The sequence below is a fragment of the Aphelocoma coerulescens genome, chromosome 4A (genome assembly GCF_041296385.1).
Source record: "Aphelocoma coerulescens isolate FSJ_1873_10779 chromosome 4A, UR_Acoe_1.0, whole genome shotgun sequence".
NCBI lineage: Eukaryota > Metazoa > Chordata > Aves > Passeriformes > Corvidae > Aphelocoma > Aphelocoma coerulescens.
Genome location: NC_091018.1, coordinates 13,753,949 through 13,779,094, shown reverse-complemented (window position 1 = coordinate 13,779,094; position 25,146 = coordinate 13,753,949). Strand labels below are relative to the sequence as shown.

The 25,146-nt window shown below is 47.6% G+C and overlaps 1 protein-coding gene across 3 annotated transcripts in view; it reads right to left on the bottom strand.

Annotated features, from left to right (window-relative positions):
• PAK3 (p21 (RAC1) activated kinase 3) overlaps positions 1-21,176 on the bottom strand; it is a 65,152-nt gene extending 43,976 nt beyond the window's left edge. The window contains exon 1 of one of the 3 annotated variants that reach the window (XM_069015404.1): positions 21,135-21,176. The gene's annotated coding sequence lies outside the window, so the exon portion shown is untranslated. The other 2 variants (XM_069015405.1, XM_069015403.1) reach the window with 2 other exon arrangements.
• Positions 21,177-25,146: the final 3,970 nt, after the last annotated feature.

Here is a 25,146-nt window from a genome sequence, read left to right as displayed (position 1 = left end):
CCTGCAAGGCCTTAAAAAAAGAGGGTTTGATTAAAAAACTATAACAGAAAAGGACGACCACAGAATACACTAAACCAATTAAAAGCCACACTAAATTACAGGCCACAAAGGCTAACCATGATCTAAGAATCATCACTGAGTGAACCTATTCCCAGTGAGATTAATTCCTGGCCCTGCATTTACCTTTGAGGCCTTTAAAGAAATTCTTGGAGCCAAAGATGCAATAAGCACCTTGAGCTGCAGCAGCTCTGCAGACTCTGAAGTCTGGGAACATCTGAGGCCATCAGCACATACTGCAGTGCTCAGGGCCAAGCACCTTCACCCCGGGGGTTTCTCTACAGCAGCAGAGAGGGTGGGGTCAGGGTCACCGCAGGGATGTGGCCAGACACGGGTCCCACCCCAGCCGAAGGGCCGCTCATCATCCTGCTGCCTCTCCTATGCAGGGCAAGGCTGGAGGCAGCCACAGCCAGGAGCTGGGGACAGCACAGCCCCACGGCCTCTTCCTGAGCTGGAGACCTACATCAGCCCTTATCCCTTCAGCCACTCAAAAGAGGTTGGTCTACAGGAAGTTGCTCTGTTACTGGCTTGATTTTGTCAGCTCCTCCCTAATTTACAGCCTCAGGCAGATGCCTGCTTTTCCCTGCTCAGCCCTGAGGTACCAAAGTCCTACACAGCAGCTCACAGAAACACCAACATGCCTCAGCAGCAAACCTGAGAAGAGCAAGTGTGGAAAGCCAGTGTCCCATTCCATTTACCAGCTGATGCATTACTACCCACAAAGTAGTGCTCAGACAGAAAAGGAGCCATCAGCTACACTCCCTGGAATGTGACATGTCCATGCACACCTCACTAGTCACCAGCACTGTCTGCGTCACAAGCCAGAGAAAGGACCATGAAAACAACCCCCTGGAGTACTTGCAAGCGAAAATTGCCCCTGTTCTTCAGAGAGCATCAGCCTTCAGCACTTCCTGGTGGTCACTCATAGCAGCAAAGACATGCAGAAAGGGAAACTTTAAACAATGATGCATCCAGGTGCCAGTGGAAGACAGTGGATTAACACACCAAATTATCACCTAATTATAATGGGAGACTCCAAGTGATTTCAGAGTGCCACAGACAGTAATGCAATACTGTCTCCTTGGGCCAGATCACAAGAAAAAAACCACTGCCCTCTGCAACCACTGCAAGACTACATGTCATGATATACCAGCCAGCACCATCCTCAGAACTTCTGTCAACAACATGCACCGTTAGAGCGCCCCTGTCCCGGGTGAAACAAGTTACAGCAACAAAAAGTTACTCCTACTCCCCAATCTTTGCTAGGACTGCTGGGCAGATTAGAGATCCACCCCACCACTGAGATACACGGGCCTAGGAGAAAGCTACTGTGGAAAACCAGCCAAGGATCTACTACTGTAAGCGTTCAGAGTTTTTTTCCCCCCTTGTGATAAATTTCAGAGGGAAACTGAAGACCAGACTCTAGGAAAAGGCAGTGACCACCCATCCTGTTTGTTTAGTCTTTATACCAGGACGAAAGTATCCACTCAATTTTAAGAGATGAAAGGTTTTTTTGCAAAAGTAATAATTTCTTGCAGCTCAAACAGCTTTTATTTGTCATCAGAAACAAAATAAAACAATAAAACCTTAATGTACCAGAAGAGAGAAAATATTTACCTTGCACTGAGTAAACTTTTCCCAGGGTGCAGGCACAACTGTTAACAGAAGGAAATGTTAAGAGACATGGTAGAATCTGTTTGCAACTACACACCTCAAAGCCAAAAGGGATATGAAACTGGATCTTTTCCCTTCAGGAGTAAAGAAAAATTGTCACAAAGAACCACAAATTATTATTAAAGACAGTATGATACCACAGAGAAACAAAACAAAATCTGAAATAATCTAGATGCAGACATTTCTAGAGATTCAAGAGAAACCCGGCAACAGTAGAGGGAAGACAGCTCTCCTTTATTATCTTGAATTCAATTCTGCTTATCAGCATCATCATTACAGCTAAAAGTGCAAAGACTTTAACACATTTCAAGTCTTACTCAATTTCCACCAAAGTATCCAAATAGACTCCAGTAATGTTGTATCAGATTTCTGTGGGCTTTTCCAATCGGCGAGCTAAACACTCCTTTAAGAACTAAATGAATTCAGCTTCCTCAGCGTTGTGAGGAAAAGCCCTGGCTGCTTGCCCTTTCTGTGACTCAGACACACTTGGCCCAGCCATGAGATGGGCTGCATTCCCTCTGCTCCCACCGAAGTCAAGGGCATCTCTCAGGCTCCGCATGCCGAAAACCAGGCTGCCTGCCACAGGGGCCAAAGCCAAGCTGCCAGCTAATAAATGCAAAAACCCTGGGAGGACAGAAAGTGTGAAGGCAAAGCCTGTGGCTCAGAATGGGCAGCCCTGCATCATTTTCTGGGCATGGAAGTCCTGCTGTACCAGTGGGCACATTTCTCCATCTCATCCTGGGACCTGCATGTCTAATTTGGGTTGACACAGGATGGTGCACACAGAATCAGCCTCCGCTGGAAAATGTGGGCCATCACATAATGGTTTATTACTATTTCATTATCTTCAGATTCTGTTCAGCCTGCAATAGCTCCTAAATAAATTCAACATTTTGCAGATCTTGTTCCTGTATTACTCCCTGTTTTTAAAATATTTTTCTTCCATTGTCCAGAAAATATTTATACAGAATGCTAACATTTTGGGCATCTGAAGAGTGATTTATCTCAGGTTTATAAAGCCCTTCACCAGCTACAATTAAGTAAATCCCTGGACACCATACAGGTAAGTGCCAGTAACAGCCATCCCTGATTCCAATAATCTAGAAGCACTTCTGGAGTAATCAGTAAATTCTTGTTAGACAAACCACACCCTTGTCTGTAGAGCAAGGGCCATAATCCTGGGCTTTCCACTGGTGAAAGTCTCAGCCTTCCAGCCTAAATGAGAAAAGGCACTAAGGGCAGACCCTGCAGACTGTACAGACAAAGCCTGTGCCATACAGAGCACACCCTCGGCATCAGAAGCTGAATGCAGCTGACCTGAGCCAGCCAGAGCACAGGCACCAGTCTGCAAAGTGCTTACAAATTAGGAAATCTGTGCTCAGAGATCAAATTATCCTTCCAACTTGCCCTAATAAATCTATGGATGCAAAAATGATATAAATTAACAAACATGCCCCCACCTTTCCCTGATATACACCTCGAGAGCCCAAACTCCTTCCTCCTCTTGCAGCCCAGCATTCACCACTAGCAGTTGTAAGGTCCCCAGCTAAGCAAAACAACTGGAATGCCCTGGTTCTGCCCCCTGCACACACAACACCTAATACATCAAATCTATATTCTGAATTGAATTGTACAAATCATCTCCTGTACTCCAGGGAATAGCAGTCACTGTCAGTTGAAAACAACGACAGCAAAATCATCTTTTGCCTTAGTGTACTGCTGCACATGTTCACCTTCATATTCTGACACTTAAATACTTGCCTACAGTCTAGGGGCAAGTGCACCTGGCCCACATTCCCCACTGAATACTCTCCTGCTATGTACATTGATCGCATCCCCCTCTGCATGTTTGCAGCCCCTGACCCTGATCCCCTGATCTTCACCTACATCTCCTACACACTGATGTCTTTCAAAAAATTATTTCTATTATTGACATCTCCATAATTTCTTAATGAGAGCTAAGGCCTTTCAAGCAGCCTTCAGTGCCCAAAACAAATCCAAAAATCAGAAGGACTTTTCCCATCCTGCCTCCCTGTACAGGAGCACAGGAGGAAATGCCAAGAATCGGATGTTCTCTTCTGCTCTGTAACTGACTTATCATGGGGACTCTGGCCAATTGCATAAATTACAATGTGCCTCAATTCCCTCATTCTCAGTGGCTACAATTATACTGAAACAAATCCCTGGCCACCTGGGACTGATCCTGTGCTTCAGATTCTGCCCCCCTGAAAGCATCTGACAGGAACAGGCCATGCTCATGGGAAAGCCAAGGTCTCTGACAGGAACTGGTCATGAATTTTTCAGCAAGTTACATGTCACTGGCTTGAAAGAGAATCTTTTCATGGGAATATGCTACTGTTCTGGAAGGCTTCATCAGAAGGATGTGTCTCTGGACAAAACAGAGAGGGAAGAGCATTTCTGTTCTCTCAGAGAGCAGCTGAAGAAAGCACAGAATTGGGGCTGGGAAACCTGGGCTCAGTGCAGGCACCAGCACTGCAGGTGCAAGGCAGATTCCCCAGAACAATTTTTCCACTCCTTCATGGAAACTTAATAGCATTTCTTCCACTCCCACTCTTTTCTGAAAAGCTTTAAAATATCCTAGTTTCGGGGAGATATCAAAGACAAAACCACTTCCTACCCGCCCTTACAACGGGAAGAGTTCAGGTTCCACTTACCTGTGAGTGGTGCTGTGTATACATAGTTACCAGGGTATCACAAGATGAGTTGTTGAGAGTCCAAGGATGTCAGATCTAGTCAACCTCCCTCCAACAAAGAACCAACCTCCTGACCACCTCCTAGGGATTCTGTGCAGATTATTAATTCATTAATGACTGGTGAGTGCTTAGAAAAGGTAGAAGGGGAGGGACTGCTGTTATGTCCCATTATTATCGTAGCTATCTGACATACATGCCACAGGCAACTTGGATCTATCCTTCGTAGGAATCTGTGATGCTGGATTCAAGACAAATCAGTTCCTCCAAGCACAACGTGTGAGTTATAAAAAGTGAACAATGATCTTGGGCCTAGAACCTTTTAAGAGAGCTCTGGAGATGGGCACAGGGCCACACGCTCTTAACATGCAAAGGCAGCCATGTGACATCGCTGTGTCCCATGAGACTGTTTGAAGCAGCCCTTCTGCCAAAAGCTCCTGTTCACCCAGAGATGCTGGCAGAAAGGAAGATGTCTCTGTGCTAAACCATTTCTATGTAGCATCTGCTGACTTAAAGTGCCACCAAACAGATTTGGGATAACTTTCCTACTCCACAGCAACAAATGCGGAGGCAGACATTTTTGCAACTTGGTTCTAAGGATGGTTACTCCCACCAGAAGGGAGGACCACCAGGACTTTGATCTACTGGAGCTTGTCAGCCTTTCCTTCAGCTCCTTCACCCAACTGACAACAAAGAACACACTGGCCAGACTCTCCCTGGAAAATTACTTATTATAATCTAAACTGCAATGCCAACACATCTAAATGCTGGCCCAACTCTTTCAGCAGCCAGTACTACTTAGTTTGACAATCCAATTGCACAAAATGGATCAAAGCAAAGGCTGGAATTTGCACAAGCACGTTTACATTGGCTGTCTACACCACTCAAAGCAGAGGATTTGTAAGTGAAACAGTTAGGCTGATCCCATTTTTCTGACAAGCCCAGAACTTCCTTTCAGTACCTAAATGGGCTACAAGAGAGCTGGAGAGAGATGTTTTACAAGGACATGTAGTCATAGGAGAAGAAAGAATGGCCTCAAACTGATAGAAAGCAGGTTTAAATTAGATGTTAGGAAGACATTTTTTACTGTGAGGGCAGTGAGGCCCTGGCACAGGCTGCCCAGAGAAGCTCTGGCTGCCTCATCCCTGGGACTGTTCAAGGTCAGGCTGGATGGGACCCTGAGCAACCTGGTCTAGTGGAAGGTCTCCCATGGCAGGGAGGTCGGAACTGGATGGTCCTTAAGGTCTCTTCTAACCCAAACCCTTCTATGATTCTACAATGATTCCTCCTCCCACACTGACAGCACAGATTACCTTTAATTCTTTGTAAGACAAAAGAAACATCTACTCTGCTGCCAAAGCTGTGCTTGCAATTCTGAAAGGTGCTCCCAAGTTTGCTTTTCCAGCAGGCACATCAGCACAAGACACAAGTGCCCTGTTGAGCAGCTGGCCCATGCTGACTTCCATAGAGAAGCTGGAGGAGAGATGCACTCCCCTCTAGCTGCAGCATCACCATTTGCCCCAGCAGAGAACACTGAAGTTGTTCTGGTGCCCCAGGAACTACACACCTCTACTCTTTACTCACCTACCCTCAGTAAAAAATTTGCTTTGATGGCTTGCTGGCAACAGCTGTCATTTATGTGTATGTATGTGCACACATCAAAAATTAGTGTTTATCACTCAGCTTTCTCACTAATCTCCTTTTTACCAAATTCTGTGGATGTACGGTAATGTCACATTAAAAGGACTCAGCAAGATGATCAGTGCAGGCAGTGTGCAACACCTTTACTTCTAGGTGTGCAATTGCCTACAGTTTCTGATAATGCACCTTCCCAAAGGCTTTGGCAAAATATATGTTTGCATTGCAGAACATCAAGAGACCATGAGGCAATAAATTCTCCTCTCCATCCTGCCTTCCAAGAGATAAACAACTTGGCAAGTTGAGTGATAAAGAACCAATACAATTATGTGTCATTAGGCTGCAACTAATAGGGGTAGAGAATGGATAAAGGTCTGCTGATTAGAAATGCTATCAAGGAAACTCTAAGATGTGGCATTAAGGCACACATTGAAAATAGAATGCATTTCATGCTCCTCCTAGAAATACTTAATTTTATTTCAAGCCACCACCTCTTGTTGTTTTACTTGGCATGAGCACTTTCCACCATAAAAAGTTCTTTCTTCCATTAAGGATTTTATGAAGGAATCAACAACTAGCATCTACCAACAGAGAGCCTCCATGTCTTCTTTGTCAAAACAAAGCTCTTCTCACTCTTCCTTCAGAAAGGCATACCAGCCTGATCAGAAACACTGCCAGACCTCACTGTACAGCTCATTTGCTCCTGATGCAAGGCCTCCATCTGAATCCATATCTGGACTTCCCTGGGACAAAATTCCTGTGCTAAACATTTTATCCATAAATTTCTAAAGAATATGATGGGATTCAGTAATTCAACAGAGAAAATACTGCCCATTTCATCTGCATAGGGAAGGCAGTGCTCAGCTCCCATGGGAATCCAGCTCCAGTTGCATGAGCCTCACCATCCACGTGGGAAGCAAATACTTCTACTCATCTTCCAAGCAGAAGCTACTTAGACTTACTGAGCACATATGCCTGCACATTACCTTCAGGGCCTGGCCAAGATTAACATCTTCACTACCAAGAACCCATCCAAATTCATGAAGCATTCCGTATTTTTAACAGGTTGCCCAGAAAAGTGGATGTCCCAATCCTGGAAGCGTTCAAGGACAGGTTGGTTGGGACTCTGAGCAAGCTGCTCTCCTGAAAGGTGTGCTCACCCATGGCAAGGGGTTGGAACCAGATGATCTTTAAGGTCCCATCCAACCCAAGCCATTCTACGATTCTGTGATCCTACTGAGACAGCTCCTGGTGCTTCCACAGACCATTCAGGTTCTGGTCTCCAAGATCACCACAGCAGTGGTTAAACATGGTTCTGGTATTTGCAATGGAAAAACTTGGAGCTGCTGAAGGATTTGGGACTGCATTCCTTTAAGTCTGAAACAGGTTTCACATCAGATAATACAAATCTCTGATGACTTGTGAGCTGAAGAGTGAAGTTGCTCTGCCCCTTTGCCTCTGACTAGTTCCACTGATTTCTATAGCATAGAAGTCTGAGGGGGAAAAAAGCATAAATCCTTTAAATGTTCCAATCTGTCTTCTGATCCCATAAAACATTTCCATGTGGCCAGTATCTGACAAGCCTCCAAGACAGAATCTATGCCAGTTGTCTGGACTTGCACCATTCTCAGCTCAGCAAAGTCTCACAACAGTTGAAAGCTGGGCCCTTTATCAGAAGGTGAGTGTTCAGCATTTCTGATGGAACTCAGCCATGATTAGCTGGGTAATCATTATACTCTTTCAGCAATTATCATCAGCACTAATATAACTTTGGCTGCTGCAAACTCTAAGAGTGTCTTGATCTAATTTACATTCAGGGGCATTATATCATAAAGTGTAACATATGATCCCAGTCTGACAAGCTGATACTGCAGACTGTGTAAATGGAGATGAATCACTTCCCAAGTCTTTGCAGAAGGTTTGTTTGCCCTCAAAGAAACAAGTTTCCATTCTTCTAAAGGCTGCATGGAGAGCAGAACCATGTATCTCTCCTCTGTCTATAACGGAGCACCTCCGGGGTTGAAGCCCTTTTCTGAGTAACTGGCTTATGCCTGCAGTGATCTACAAAATGCCTGTCCCAAGAACTTTTGAGAAAGGAAATCTTGTGAGAGGGAAAGGACTTTGAAGGTAGCTACAGAAAGGAAGAATGTGTGCTGGAAAACAGCAGAAATCCTGAGACCATGTTCTGATTGCAAATGCCATCTATGAAGTCACATCAAGGTAAGAATTGATGTGTTATTAAACACAGCTATTTTATAAACCACAATTCTGTAAATTAAATTAAAAGTTGAGGTCAGACCACATAATTGCAGGCAGAATTTGGCCACTGATCATTACTTTTCATAAGGACTGTCCTCTAGGCTAGAGTCATCTAGATAGTGTCATCTAGTGTGTCACGATGCCCCAAAGTAGTTAACTCACACTAAGACAACAGTACTGACAGACTATTTTTTGCTGACAGTAATCTGTCAGGTACCCTCTGTGGGAGCTCTGACACAGGCTTGGAAATCCATTCAGATCCCAGAAGTTTAACTGCAAAACAATTCAACACAGGGCAAGACACATATTCTCTATATCTAAGACTTACCTGGGATGCTGGTTAGAGTTTATTTTCCCCTACTCTCACAATTCTAGCCAGTTTATATACCTAGAAATTAAAGCCAAAGGAGAGAGAGAGAATGTTTTTCCCAACATCACAGGAAAACAACACAGAAAAACTGGCTTCCTCTAAAGTATCAGGCCAGAGCTGCAACTGCATTTTCACTTGTTTTACTAGACCCATAATACACCACTTGTGCTGAATGGGTGCAGGGGGAATACTGCTCAAACTGAACAAGAGCATGGCTGAGTCCCTTGAGTTGAGGAGAACCAGCTTTCTGGAATGTCACCAGCACAAGCCAAATGTGGCAGTAATTCAGGCCCTACCTTCTGCGTTCAGAGTGTGAGGCTCAGACATTAACACAGAAATGCAGCTCCACAGGCTGCAGGATCCTGGGTACCAGAAATTCTGCTCACTGCCGAGTCTCAGGCAAAGCACACGGAAGGGAGCGCCCAGAGGAACAGTCTCTAAGATGTGGTTCCAGCATCCACAGCTGGCCTAAATTTCACTCCATGCCAGGAAGCAGCTCCTTTCTCACAGATGGCTGCTGTTACAGAGCACTGACACCCACCACGGAGCAACTGGGCATGCAATATTAATAGCATCAATGAGAAAATTAGGAACCCACATCAAAGCACTGAGAGTTGTTTCTATAATATTTGGCTTTAAAACTAAGTGCAAAAAGAAAGGTATTACACTCAGCTAAGCATGTTTAGAGGACTTTCCTTTTAAGATGTGATTCTGCAGCTTTTAAACACACACACATGCAGAATGACCCCTTAAGGATGGAGGAAAGCTGCTGCCACCTATAACTCAGCAAATCACAAGTTATATGAAAAAATAAAAATCAATGCTGCTCTGAAATTTAGCGTGGCAGAAAAAAGAAGTCAAAACTATCATAATAAATGGCTGCTGGAAAGTCAGTCAATGGACAGTGCTGCTGTGACCATGGTTTTTCTCAAACATGGTCATTCCCTTGGAATTTGAGTCCAAAGATTCTTATCTGCCCTGCACTGAATACAACAGACACAAACCAATAATGCAAATAAATTAGTACGCACTCATCTGCTAGAATTTTTCTAGTAATAGAAAATGATAAAAGAGCATAATCAATTAATCTAATTTAGAAATTTCCCCTTCTCCATTACAACACTGACATTGGACCGAACTATACAGAGCCTACCTGCATCAACAGAGTCAGCACAGATGAAACATGGATGCAAATACTGCCAGCCATGCAATCTCCATAAGAAGACCCTTGGATTTGGGGATTTAATAAATTAAGGACAAGTACAAAGCATAGAAATATATATCTTGAGGATATAGTGGTTATTACTGGTGTCCCTTTTGACTGGAGCAGGGACTGCTCAGCCACAGCTAAGTCTCCACAGATGGGCACAGCTCAGTCGGAGTTCTCTGCCTGGACTCCAAGCAAATCGATGCATGTGTCTGCTCTGAGAGCTGCAAAAGCATGTGAGTGCAGCACTGTGCCCATGCCAGCATGACCTGCTAGGTGCCCATCATAGTCCTGTCCTGCTGACAGCTACAGGTGTCTGTCACTTCCAGCCTGGAAGACGTGCTCTATCACTGCCACAAACCTGGCATGATGCTAACAGTGAAGTCTTCATGTGATTTTAGATGTGTTTCTCTGATAGTTCTGCCACTTTAACATCTACCCACAGAGAGGACCTGACATCTTTTTAAGCAGTTTGTTGAGACACTACAACCTGATGACTCAACTTGGTTATTTGTCTTAATCTCCAACAGACTCAGAGCTGTTCAGTAAAATAAGTATGGGCTATTTCCCCTCAGAGTAGGTGAAAGATGGAATCAACAACTAATACATCTGCTCTACTTTACTCAGTTACCTGGTCTCATTTTGAATCAAACCCTGTCTGTCTTCCGCTTCAGTCTGTCTTACACATGTGCAGCCTCCCTGCCTTCACTGGCACTCAGGCCAGACAGTCTGAAATTACATCACGGGCATCTTGCTGCAGCTTAGATGGCATCACCTCAGGTTACATAGGACTGGGAGAGACCCACTGAGTCACCAAGTACAGCCCCTGCTGTCCAGGCAACCACGTCACCTAATCCCTTTGTAAGTGAATCAAAAATAGTTATGAACCGTACCTCACTGGGCACACCCCAGGCTAGCCATGAATGACATATTGTGGCGTAAACTGACTCGGGAAAAAGTACACAGACACATCCAAGACAAATTAGAAAGTGCAACAAGCAGGGAGGCAGTTTAGTCTAATGGCCAGGGAATGGGACAGGCAGCAAGATGGCTGGGCCCTGCTGCTGGCTCCTGTTCTTCCCTATTACACCCACAGTGCCATTGCTCCATCCCTCAGGTTCCTCTAGGCTAAGACCAAGATAACAACATTGTCCCTCCTTCCTTTGCAGATTGCTTTCAGCACTACAGACAAAAAGAGGGACACAAGAACTAACTATTTTTATCCACTTAATCTCCCCAGCAGGTTTTTAAAGCCCATTTTGAAGCCCTCCTTTGCAATTCAGTCTGTGGATAATTTGCTACCTGCATCTCCATAAAGTTTAACCTGTCATAGCCGAGCAAAGGTGTAATTTCATCCCCAGGCTCTTCTGACTTGAGACTGTGGAGCTTCTCTTTGTGGATAAAGTATCAAAGCAATAGCTCTGAGACAACAGCCCTTTTGCATCTCACAACCCATGTATTATCCTCTCTAAACATAGTTTAACAGGCCAGAATCAAAACTTTTTCTCTCCCCTCATATCTCCTCCCCACCATGCACACTTTAAGAAAGAGCAAGCACAGATAAGAGCAGCAGACAGAGACACAGAGAGAGGATGGTTTATCCCACAGACAGAGGATTACTGCATCATGATGTAATGACCTTGTTCAGGAAAGAAAAAGGTTAGTTATACGACAGCCTGAGTTGTAAAAATACCAAGTCCTTTTCAAAATGGGGTAGAATAATGCCCATTTAAAGTTAGGCTGAAGAAAACATAAAACACTTGTCCAGTGAACTGGAGAGAGAAAGAGCACAGCCCAACTAGCCTGGATACAGCCCCTCTCCAGACACATGTAACACACTGAATCAAACAAGCAGGGGTGTTCCTCAGCTAAGTATGCAAGGAAAGGAGATGCCATGCTGCTTTCTCTGTTTTTGTATCTTCAGACATCCAAGAGTCCTTTCTGTACCCTACAAAGGTGCATGGCAAAAAGAGCCATTTCTGTGATTCACTTCAGCTGCAAAATGCTACACAGCCAACTGTTCCATTAGCCCCTTGTGAAGACTTTGCATTTGTACCTATATTTTCTACCTCAGAACAACTGGAGGGAGAAAGGCCACATGCTGCCTGCATATGAAGCAATCCCATGAAAAAAACAACTCAAGGCCAGGCTTATTCTCTTTTTTCAGGCAACATTTAATGAAGCTTTGGCCGTGACTAAAACTCCAAGGCTGAGTTAATCACATTTGTGACTACAGGTTCCTCAAAGGGACTTGTTTCTATTGAATTTTCAAATGCTATGAAACTAATAGGTATGGTATTTACCACTGAAAACACTGTAAAAGGACACTGATGCTACTGCCCCAGTACAGCACACTTATTTCACGGCACTGTTGATATTCTGCTTAAGTGAAGCGTATGTTATTAAAGCCAGTATTTACCAACAGATACTACAGTTGTGAAAGTAACATAGTCCTTCCATATAAAAATAGGCTTCCAACAGGAAATACAAGGCATTTGGCAAGTCTTAGTCCGCCAAGGGCAACTGCTCCATGTCCTGTTTCCAGGACAAGAAAGCCCTCCAGTTACTCCATATACTTCCAGTGGTGAATGCTGAGCTTGTCTGGTAAGTTTTCTGAGCCCAGTGGAAATCCTAGAGCAGACACAGAAAGCTCTGAGTCTGAACTGGCACCAGATACTTTAGAAAACAAGTGATTTTCATTTTGTTACAGGAATATGAGAAGGCCAAAATGCTTTATTTGTCAGCACAGCAACAGCCACTCATCTAAGTGCATGAATATTCTGTTGAAGTTGTTATAAAATCAGACTCTTCCAAGGAAACCCTGCACTGAGTAACAGTGCCATGTGCCAACTTACAGTGCTCTCTACATGTGTATGAGACAGGAAATGTATTTTCTATAGCAGACGAACAGCAATGACAGCCTTCAGACTAGAGTATGGAATATCATTTGCAGCAAATTCCAACCTCTCAAGGAGCAGCCTACAGTATCTCCCTACTAGCTCAAAGACTCCATACAAAGGCCAACTCAACCTCATGCGTCTACTGCAGTGTTTCTTCTCAATTAACTAAGGAAAAGTGTATTAGCCATACATCAAAACTGCATTGCAGCTAGAGCTGCCAATTACTTATGGCAAAAGGGAGGCTGATTCATCCGACTGTATGTGGGCCTTGGCTGGAGTTTTCCCAAAATGCAACAAGAAAAGAAGAAAATCTCAGTGAACCTCCCCCTCATTCCCACTCCTTCCTCCCCCACAAATCACAGTCAAGAGGCCTGTGCTTGCAAAAACAGCATTTCCTGGAGGATTCTTTCTGCAAATCACTCCTTTTCTAAATTCAGACAAAACACACAACTCAAAATCCATTTGCATATGATATATACGCATACAAGGACACCCCTCCCAAACACTTGGAAGCAAAATGCAATGCAAAGGGGTCTAAAGCACCTTTAAATCCCCAGTCCCCAGGGATCCCTACATCTTCCACTCCAAATCTCACGGTGTTCCGTGGCCACCTGTGTAGCGTGCAATGGCCACCTGACAACACTTGGCTTGGCACCAGCCTGCAACAGCTGAGCAGGGGCTGGGGGGCCTTGTATTTCTGCTCACAGCAATCACAGAACAGAACATTACATTTCTGCTAAGCACAAGCGCATCCTGAATCCAGACCTTTTCAAAAGCTTCCTGTGTCGGATGCATTTAACACCTAACATATCACCAGTAGCAATTCTCCATCCAACATGTCGCTCCTTCACTTTGTGTGTTTCAAATGAGCCTTGTGGCCTCAGGGTGCCAGGGCTCTTCTCTCCCTGGCACTGCTGGATGGAAATTGTTCTCATTAGTTGCCAGGGACCCATTTAGGCACCTACTAGCCTAGGTTTTCAAGGTCCCCAGCCACACCAACACCACTATTCCCTATGGTGAGTTCAGGACACAAAACTTCAATCATGTTTGCTTCTAACTGCTATCTTCCACTGGTCTGACAGAACCCTACCAATGACCTTGGGCATCTGACTTCATCCTTTTGTTTCCAGTGTGTTTGACACGAGTCAACCTGGCACCAGCCCCCCTGGAGCAGTCAGACCCTGCTTTAACACATCTCTGCTTTTTTTCCAGGCCTGACTTTTAGCCATTTATTGTAAATCTTTAAAACAGCTTTCACAGAAAATATGCTTTGAGATCCTCAGAGTGCAGAAAAATGCTTGAAGCATGCACCTACTGCTCACTGCCTTCTGGCACCAACATTCAAAATTCCAGTCAGCACAGGAGGGAGCCTGAGCTGCCCTTTCCATGGCAGGGGGGATCAGCAGTCAGACACGGCCAGCTCCACGGATCACAATGCAATGCCTCATCAATGATGCAGGGCAGACCAGTGCAAGGTATCTTCTGCCTAATGACCCCACCAAAAAAAGCCATCAGTCTGATGAGAACTTGTGCTTTAGAGGCTGTTGGATTATGCAAGAGCACAGTTTTTCCTCTCCTTGCCCAAAAGCCAGTCCAGTTATGGGTTAATTTTGGGATTATGTTTACCAGACTGCTTGTGGGTACATACACAGACAGCTCTGTGTAATTCCTGTTCCAGTACGCAAGCAATTACACTCAGGATAAGCACTGAAATAGATGCAGTCCTCAAACAGAGAGTCACACGTGTTCAGGTGTACCCATGAGGCCAGGCTCTGCCATTCTTCTGGGATCAGCAATGCAAACAACATGAAATGCAACTCAAAAAGTACTCAAGATTAAGGTAACAGACCTCTTGTGTCACGTGTGGGCCTGGGAACTTCATCCACATGCTGTTGTGTCCACTAAGTGAGAGGAAAGAGAGCTTACCAAACCAAGGACTTAGAACTGGAAAACTACCTTGTAACCAGATTCTTACTGCTTCTCCTTACTACATGAAAGAGACTGGCATTTACCCCAAGTGTCCAGAGTGCTCCACAGACCACGGGAGAAGACAGAGCATGCCCTGAAGAAAAGGTTGCTCAAAAGTTCTGTTTGCATTATGAGTTGGGGCATATAAGGCCCCCTAATTAGATGCTTTGTGGACTATTTACTTCAGAAACACACAAAAGTAGCAGAAGTTCCAGCATTTCAGTATCACTATAGCTTTTAAGAAGGGTCCAGGACACAATCTCTGTGTGTGAACTGTCAATATACTGCAGAAAAGGCTCCAGTCTCGGCTTAGTCCTTCTGAAGCACTAAACATTATTCATTAATGCCACTAAAAAGGAGGATTCTGCATTTCCCCAACGCAAGAAGAAGTGGAGAGAGAACAAGAGCATGGAGAGAAGGTGTGGTACAGGATGTGGGACAGAAATGAAGGGAGAAGACTGTCCCCACAGACTACCACTCTAGATACTTCCAAATATTACCCCACCTCTTTCTGGTCATGCATCCTACAAAGTGCAAGGTGCCTTCCTCAAAAAGAAACAAACCAGGGAGCAAATTCTGACTGCTTTAGTCTTTTTTCTTGCTAGAAATCTCACTTCTTCCCAGCTTGAATTCTCTGGAACGAAGAGAGGAGATTCATAGCACAGCACAGCTAATGTAGACCACATCTGTAGGAAATAAATAACCAGGATGCCAACCTGATCTGGCTAGGCTTGCTAAAAAGATCAAACGCGGAGGTAAGCATCTCTTTTCTGGAGCAGGCATCGTTTCAGTTGTTGAAATATTCATGCGCCAATAGGAGCTGTGGTATCAATGTCTGTCCCTGATACAAACAAACCTGAGCTCAAAGCATGACAATCTGTGTTGTGCAGAGCAGAATCACAATTAAAAGCATTTCCCAAGCCTCCATTTCTGCATGCACACATCTGACAGCTTTTCTGGTGACACATCAAGAGCATCCCAAATCCAAGTCCACAATCTTCTGTCTGTGAGGGCAGGAGACATTAAAAACAGTTTTAGCAAATGCCCAGGATTTTAATTGTGTTCCTTCCGTTTTTCCCTCTCAGATTTACAATGTACCAGCAGCCCTGTGGTTCATCTGGGGAATGGCTGGATGCACCTGATAAATATGAGCTGGCATCTGGGCACTGCAGGTTGAATCCAGACTCTCTGCAGGGAAGTGCCTAGAAAATTTCTGATCTGGAGGATCTTCTCCTTCACAATAGCGAATAGAGAAGGAGGAGACAGAAAATGGAAAACATTAGGCCTTTCAGTCCCCTCAAGAGACACAGAGAAGTACTTTCCAGTGCCCTTTCTAAATAAAGGAAACTAATTTTTTGATGCCAGCAAATGGACAGAGATTGGTGGGGGGGCACAGCTGCTGCCCCTTCAACAACACTGTCTGGAGAAATGAGCCCACTCAGGTGACATGGCAAGAAAATGTTTTGGTAGTCCCCTTGTCTCATGCACCCAACTGTGCATACACCCTGCAGAGCAACACTGAGCCTGCTAAGGTGCCAGAGCATTTTCAACACTTGAGGATTAGAAAGGAAATGAGAATGGCCTGGCTCTGGAGTCTGTACCATACTGCAATGTCAAAGTGGCAGTTTGTTTCAGGCTTATGGGGATCTACAGCTGGACAAAAATGATACTGCAGTACCTTGAGTTGTGGCAAAGCCAAGCACATATGTGAGCAGCAAGCTGGACCACAGCACAGAGCTCACTGGTCCATGTGCCAGGTGTCACCTTCAGAAGTCAAGGGGTCACATCCAAATCCTTGTTTCCATTCCCTGAGAAAGCACACTTTTGCCATCAGGACAATAAAGAAACATGAAATTACCCAAAGATTCCTTGCACATGTTTTGGATCCAAATTGCCTTAATTTGCTTCTGATGGCAACAAAACAGTACACATGACCAGAGAAGAGCAAAGGATGTGTATCCAACCTTCACTTTGCTGTTCCCCATCTTTATGAGCCTTACAGTGCTGTACCAGAGCACCTGTACCACACCGAGCCCCAAACCCAGCATGAGGAGGCACTGAAAACTATTCCAACTGTGGAACTGGCAGCAAAGACTCCAGGGCAGAGATGTGCTTTGCTCTGCATCACTCAAGACTCAGTCACATCTGTCAGTACACTACGAGATAAGCAACTGACAATAAAACTAATGCTGGGAAATGAGCACACTGAATATATAACAACACTATTTTACCCTTGAATACTTAATGCACACAGTCATAACGATAAGTCTTTAGAGCAAAACAAAGCAACGTTCATGGCAGAGGTTCCCCAGCTGAGCAGGACATGCTGCTGTTTAAGTGAGTCTGCCTCTGGAGGGGATGGATGATACAAGACTGGACATCAGGGTATCTGGAGGGGCACCTAGCCCAGTGCTCTAAGAACCAGACTTGCAGGTAGGGCTGGTGCCACATGCTGACACAAAGATCCTCCCAGTCCAGGAGCCAATGACCTGGAGCACTTGTAGGCCTGACTGTCCCCTGCCCAAGTCTTCGTGGGGTCAAGAGCTCCAGAAGGTGGGGACAGGAGACTGCATCCCAGGTTCCTGGATGCCTGTCAGTGGGACTGACAAGGCAGATGCCACGGTGCTTGCCCAGAGCAAGGTGCACCCACCTGCCACATCCCACAATGCCTGAAGCAGTGAGTGCCACCTTGCAGCCCAATTCCCTGTCTCAGAAAACCCAGGAAGCCAACTCATGAGCAATGCACTGTCAGAGCTAAGTTGGAGCAGTGCAATTGATCATGCAAAATGAAAAGTCCTTTGGCTATGTCCAACAAAGCACAGTGATACACTTGCCTTTCACTGCATGCAAGCCACAGCTGCTGATGTTCACCTGGAAAAAATCTCCAGAACTCCAAGCACTGAGACTATTCACTAGCAAAACACAGATATTTTTTGTCATATTTTTCCACTATAAAATTACTGCTAGGAGCAGGAGACAACCAGCGACAGCAGGTCTGAGATAAGACATTCACATCAGTGTCTCTACCTGTGCTGACCCAGGCCCAATGAAACCTACCAATTACCACTCAGCCATTCCTCAAGTAACATGAAAATCAAAGCCAACATAAAAGAAGATACGCAAGCTCAACTATTTGTGTCTGAAAGGTAAAAGGCAAAATAGAGCTGCAGGGAGACAACGCTAGCTAAACACAAAATAGCACTGATGAGTGAAAAGGTTTATTTCTGCAGGTGAAAGTTAATTCATGTTCCTCTCTCTACTGCTGCCCTCCCCACTAAGTTCCTGGGAGAAAAGCTTCAAGGACCTTTGGCATGAGCAAAGGATGGTAATGAAAGAGGAAGATCACAGTGGGCTCCTGCCTGCCCACTGTGTAGCACAGCAAGGAACAGAAATCAGTACTCAAGCCAGAGAGGCACAAAGTGACAGCACTGTTAATGTCCCAAAGTCACAGGGAGTCCAACCAGAGCGGCAGCGGAAGCCAAATCTGGAAACATCCCCCCTGCGACCAGTTCTGTGCAGATATGGCTAAAATGAAGGAGGAGTTGTAGGCAGATCTGAAAGACCTTGAGAATCCCAGCTGGTTTTGATCCCAGAACACTGTCAGCTCCAAGGACACTTGGACCCATAGTCACAATTAAAGTATTAAAAGAAAAAGAGAAGAAAGCTTCAGGCAAAGGGAACAGGAAGTGAAAGTGGGACTATCCCCACAAACCAGCTCTCCTCTAGGAGCAAATGCTGCCAGGCCAGAAAATGGCTAACACAAGAGCTGGGTTTGTTATGACCAACAATATGTTGCAGAGATTAATGTGTCTCACCTATCCCTGTAACTGTATGTACAAAACCTGCAAAGAAATACGGAGGGTTGGAGGAAGACAACCTCTTGTGCCCAATTTTGTTTTTCCAGACCTTGTGAGTTGGCTCAAGACACACAGGACAATCTGGACTCCAACTTCCACACATTTTCTGAGTTTTGGTCAGATCTTTACAGAGAAATTGCCCAGTCAATAGTCTACCTGGAAATGTAAAGTTCTCCTCCCTGTAGTGAGCAGCAAAATGCTCACCAACTTCCAGAGAATCGTCCTACAGAGTCTCGCTGGGTTTGTCAGTTTAGAGGGCACAAAGACCCCATTAGTCCCTACAAAAAGCCAGCATGCTTGTGCTAAAGCCCTGAGGTGAATGAGGCCCAAGCCCAGGGCCTGTGACAACCAAAGCAGCTCACCCTGGATATTGCCTCCTGCAGCACTGCTGCCACAGCTGCCTCCAAAACTGTTGCTGCTGCAAGCAGTGGCCCATGAGGCCTGAAACTTAATACTGTAACAAGAGCTCAAGCTCACAGGAGCTACTGAGACTTACTTTTAGTTATCCAGAGTCACTCAGTTAAGAAATGCCATCCATGCAGATCTTGGTTCAGAATACAACCTCCTCTGCAGCCCAGGGGCAGCTGCCTGGAGCCCCCCATCTATGAAGCCAGCCAGCCCCCAGCCCCCTGCAGCATGCCTGCCACCAGCTCCTCTGCCCAGTTCCATGCTCAAGGAATGTAGCTCCAACCCATGCAGTTCCATGCAGCCACAAATATCACCCTCTGTAACCAGCGTGTGCTCACGGCAGAAAACCCAGCTCAAGTCAATCCCTCCCCTCCATGCACATAACCTGCCATGGCAACCTTTGCTCCCTGGCCTCGAACAACCCGCCAGTCCATGTCCCAGACCTACAACCCATTACCCCCGACCCCTAATCTACTCCGTATTCTGCTCACATCGTTGGGTAACCTGTGACTGGAAGCCCGAGGCTCCTCCGCAGCCATGTGCCACACTTCCACTTCCTTCGGCACAGCGTCCTCCTCCCAGGCGGCTCCGGAGCTGTGCCCGAGCCCCCTCCTCCCCGCCTGACAGCCACAGAGAAGGTGGATTCACTCGAGAGGAGCCGGGGAAGTCGGTCTCACCACCCCTCCGGCCGCAGCGTCCTCTTCCCTCTCTCTCCCTCGGGCAGGCAGGCAGCAGCCTGGCTCCGGCCCTCCCGACAGCCCGTCCTCCTCCCCCTCCTCCTCGCTCTGAGGCGGTCCATGTCACACGGAGAATCGCTCAGCAAAGCCCATGCTGATCTCCGGCCTCCAGGTTCCCTGTGCAAGCATCCCCGACCGTGCCCAGAAAGACAAGAGAAAGCAGCGTCCCCCCTCAAGCAGCCCAGCGCAGGGTCGGATCCGGGCAGGTGGGGCATCAGGGGCACGAGCCTTTAAGGGGGTTTGCCAAACTCTCTGCACAGACACCCAGGCTGTTCACTCCTGACACACGCTGTGCCCACCCCGCAAACGGAACGGCGCGGGGAAAGGCAAAATCCAGCCCCTCAACACCCCTCGGGGCTGCAGGCCCCCAAACAACCCCGCTCTTCCCAGCCCGGGCCCACCATCTCTCAGATGTTGCTCGCTTTGAAGCTATGGCTTCTCCTGCCTGAATTCCCTCAGCCTTCCACATTAAATACCTCGCTGTATTTAAAACAAGGCTCGTGTTCTGGCATCAGTGAAAACTGGATCTGAAAACTGCCTCAATGACCAGAAAAAGGGGCCACTCGTGCCGAGTGCATCCCCCCGCCGGAGGAGGGAAGCCTGCAGCGGCCAGACATCATGCTGGAGCACTTCCTCGGCTGGCTGGTGTACAAGTCTGGGACAAAGGGACAACCCAGCACAGGGACCAGCTCCAGTGTGGCATCAGACACCACCATGCATGCACAAGGAGAGACCACCCTTCCACGAACGGATTTTGGGAAAAACTTGGCAGGTGCTGCTGAATGGGTCAATCGGATGCGCGTTGCCAATAACGAGTATTAAAAAAAAAAAAAAAAAAAAAAAAAAAAAAAAAAAAAAAAGGAAAGGCGGAGTTATTTATAGCCCAGAATTTCTCACTCCTCTGCAGAAGCGCAGCCCAGAGGCGGCATTGTTGGGAGATGGGGAACACGCACCGCGGCCGCGTCCATGGCCGGTGCCGGCGCTGACACAACTTCAGCCGCGGCTCTGCGGCTCGGGGAATCCTTCCCGCAGGACGCCGGGCTCCGGTCACCGCCGACTGCCCGGCAACACAGGTGTCACTGACGGCAGCGGCACCCCGGAGACGCAGAGACAACCCCGGCACCGGCGCACCCCGGCCCTGCCCGCGGCATCATCCTCCCATCGTCGGGAGGAGACGGGGCGCCGCAAACGCGGCCACGGGCACCGCGCTTCGCCGGCGGCCGCAGGGCCCGGCCGGGGTTATCTGGAACCGCCCCGGCCGGGGTTACCTGGAACTGCGGTCGGTCATTGCTGCCCGGCCGGGGTTACCTGGAGCCGCGGTCGGTCATTGCTGCCCGGCCGGGGTTACCTGGAGCCGCGGTCGCTCATCGCCGCCCCGCCCGTCCCCCGCCGCCGCCGCCGAGCGCCCCCCGGGCGCGGCCCGTCCCCCCGCGCCGCCAATCGCCGCGCGCCCGCCCGCCCCGCGCGTCGCGGGGCCGCCGCAGCCGCGCTGGCGCAGCCAATGGGCGCGGCGGGCGGCCGGTGACGACACACGGGCCGGGGCTGGGGCTGGGGCTGGGGGCAAATCTTGTGTTTCAAGGCAGCGCGCAGGGAAAGCGCGGCGCGGGGGGGTGCTCGCCCTCCAGGCCCCTTGCCGCGTGCCCCCTCGGAGGTGTGCGGGCACCTGGGAGGCGAGACCGGCGCCGGCCGGGGCTGAAATGGGTCCTGAAAGGCATCATCACGCTCCCTGGTCTTCGTCCGCTGGGAATAGGAAATGCACCGTGAAATTCGGGGCTCCCCCGGATGACGTCTGCGTGTGACAGCCTGTGGGCTTCTCCTGTCCGCATCCAAACGTGGGAGAAACCCAGCAGGACTGAGACTGGAGCGACCAGCTCCGGCCACTCCTGCGACAAAGAGGGCACTTCCTTGCAAACATCCTCCAACGCACCAGAAGAAAAGTCTTATTCGCGGTCTGTGTTTTCCCTTCTCCTTCATTCTTTTCCAATTGTGCTTCCCTAGGCAACGTGTGGTCCTTCTGCTCCTTTCGAATCCACGGGTTCAGCTCCTCCATGAAAGGTATCAAAAGTAGAAACAGACCCAGCTTTGATGAGCATGATCTCACATTTACAATATTTCCAGAGGAAAAAAATGTGCAGATAAACATGACCAATTTTACAATCTCTGGGCACGGAGCAGTGCTGGGGCTGGGAGCACCAGCCATGCTCTGAGCTTGGGGCTGTGCCCGGTCCCAGGGCTGGCAGGAAGCTCTACCAGCTCCAGGTGCCACCAATGGAAAGGGCTGTGCTGTTACATACCAAAGTGAGCATACCTTTGGCCATTTGTTTTTGTTTGAGTTGTTGCATCTCTCCTAATGGAGATGCACTGGGTATGTTTAATGACACATTATGGAGCAGCCAAGGGCAAGCAATGAGGACTTACCTTCTGGTGGCTGCTATTAGCAAAGGTAAGGCAGGCCACATGTATCCAAGAGGAGATAACAAACCCTCCCAGCCCCACCACACGGCATGTGATCTTGTCTGACCACAAGGCATCACACTGCTGCCTTACAGCTCATTCAAAGGACAGGTTCTCCAGAAGGAAGAGCTCTCTGAGTCACCCAGTCCACACTGATGTGACAAGCAGCTCCTACTGAATCACTACTGTCCCTTCCTGCTGTAAGCTGAAGTCTCACAAGGGTTTTCTTCCCCAGTATGAGTCAAATCTGTCACTTAGCTGGCTGGCTCTGCAGTGATTACAGTCAAGCCATAGAGCAAGTCGTCAGTGTTCTTTCCACCCCCACAGAGAATTACTCCTGTGGATAGATGACTTTCAGGATCCTCTAAGGGCAGCAGGAATTGTGCAAATCTGCTGTCCCTCAACAATGGAAGAGGAGGCCTTCCACTTTCTGCTGCATGTAGTGTCCACCCCAGTGACAGCACTGCGTGCATCCAGGAGCACTGGGACAAGCAATGGGGTGACTCCTGCAGAGGACACTCTTGTTGAGCCAAGGCGGGTTAGTTAGCAGAGAGTGCAGGCTTTCACCTTTGGCTCTTCCCCCTTCAAAGTCCATGAAAAACTTTTGGAGGAATGTCCCTTGACTACAGTGAGGAAGGGAATGCAGCTGAAGGAGCTGTCAGGGTCTGCACAGGCTCACCCAGCCCTGCAAACCACACTGGCTGCTGCAAACTGCTGTTTAAAACAGCCCTGAGCTGGAAAGGACTGAGCAGGTGGGGCACCAGCAGTACCCAGCCACCTTCAGAGTAAAAGTCATTCCTGATGGCTTCGGAAAGACTGGTGGGTCATCAACCAGCCCCACACCCTGGGGCACCACAAGCCATGGGAAGTACATGTCCCGCTTACAGGCTTCCAAAAGAGGGAGGCAGCTCAAGGAAAAGCTGCAGATAGAACATGAAATTAGGCAATTACAGATGTTAGGACTGAATCTGTGAGTGAATCACTTTCATTCCTTTTAAAAAGTCCAACTAAAATCTAGTTTTAGCATAAACTTTTAGCAAAACTGCTCTTATGAGCACCATAAGAAAACCGCAGGCTCTCTGAAGCACCAAGCCCAGTTCAGCTCCCGTCTGACTTTGCCAAAGGCTGGGCAAGAGCAGATGAAGGGAAAGTTTCAGTTTCCTTTCCCCTGTGAAAGAACAGAAACTTGACTCCGTGACTGCACGCAGTGAAAAAGCAGATCAGATCCCTTACTCTCAGCTCTGTCCAAAGCTACAAGTCTCCTAGGAGCCAAAGAAACTTTGCAAGCATTGACTGTGCACAGTGGAGTTTTGCCTGAAAATTACAGAGGGTTTTTTAAACAACTGTGCATTTCAGGTTGGCCTTTGGAGACCACAAAGCCCTTGAACCTGTGCATTTCAGCCTCTCTGGGTTCTCCAGCTATCTTTAAGCTGCTGGATGGAAGCCAACTGTCCCATACCTGATAGGAAGCTGATTTTGCATGCCTGTCCCATGCCTTCCTGGCAAAGGAGACAAAGAGAGGAAGCAAAAGCAAAGGCCACAAAGGGGAAATTGCCCAAACTACAGAGCTCCCTTGCTCCTCATCCCAGCTGTAATGAAGCTGACCCTGTTGGAGCTGGAGGGCTCTGCTGCAAACTGTGAGCAACTCCATGTGCTGACAATGGGCACATTGCTCAAGCACATTGCTGGGAGAGGGAGAAAACAAGTGACTGCGTGGTCAAGGCATCTACAACAGTCCCACTGTGCTGGGCGCGTCAGTGCAAGCTGGACTTGCTCCACGGGTCCACCTGGGACAGGCTGGGCTGGGCCAGACCTGCAGAGTGTGGCTGGGCCTGACCTGGCCCAGACATGGACATGGTGATGGCTTTGTCCCCATCGGGCATAGGAAAGCGGGCAGTCCCTGCTAGACGTCAATTCCGTGTGACTGTCATGTGGATGTCCCAGCGAGTTGGAAATGCTTTGAGAGTCCACACGCCCACCACCCATGAGGTTCAGCCTCCACAACCCGCAGGACCTGCCCAAACCCTGTTTTTTCAGGAGCCATCTGGTCTCTGAGCAAGGATCTCATCCTGCAAAAATAACTTCAGAAGCTGCCCTAATTTGAGCCCCGATGCCCAATGCTTTTAGGTGTCTGAGAAGCAGGAGGAAGTACTTGGCTGGACCAGGTGCATCACCAACCCCAACAGCTCCTTTCTTGTGTACTAAAATAGGCAGGACTGGCTGTATCACAACCATCTGTGCCAGAGTGTCTCTGTGATGGGCTGTCCACAAGCTTCCCAGCCTCTCCTTGGGGCATTCCCAGCCAGGAGTCACTCAGGGGCAACTCCTTCCTGAAGATGCAACCCCACAGAAATTCAGGGCCAGGTAGCCAACACCTAGCAAAGCAAGAGAAAGAAATTTTAACTCTGAGCAAAATAGCCTTCTTGCGGCCTCCAAAACGTGCCTGAGGACTTCGAAAGCCTGATGCCCAGTAACCTCACCTCTTAAATTTAATCAGATAGAACCTCCCAAACTCACTGCAGAGCTGCAGACTTGCACTGCCTTACCAGCACCCTCCCCTGTGTCAGAGGGGTGTGCAAGGCTGAATGTCTCAGCAAAGGACACCAAGCACCAACATTTTCAGAAATAAAATGTACGCTTTGCTGGGATGGCCAGTGAGTTTAAATTCTTGAGTAAAAAGAGGAATCCTTTCAAAAATCTGCCTGATCCTGCTTTCACAGGGAATGTGTCCAAGCAGGGCAGGAACTCAGGAAAGCTCTGCAGATACACATCTGCAGGATGCCTTGATCAGTGCTATGTAGGATGTAACCTTAATGGGATACATGGTTCCAGAGGTGGCTCAGATATGCCCTAGTGAAAGCACAAGAGCACAGAGTACCCTCTGCTTCAGCAGGGCAGGAAGGTGG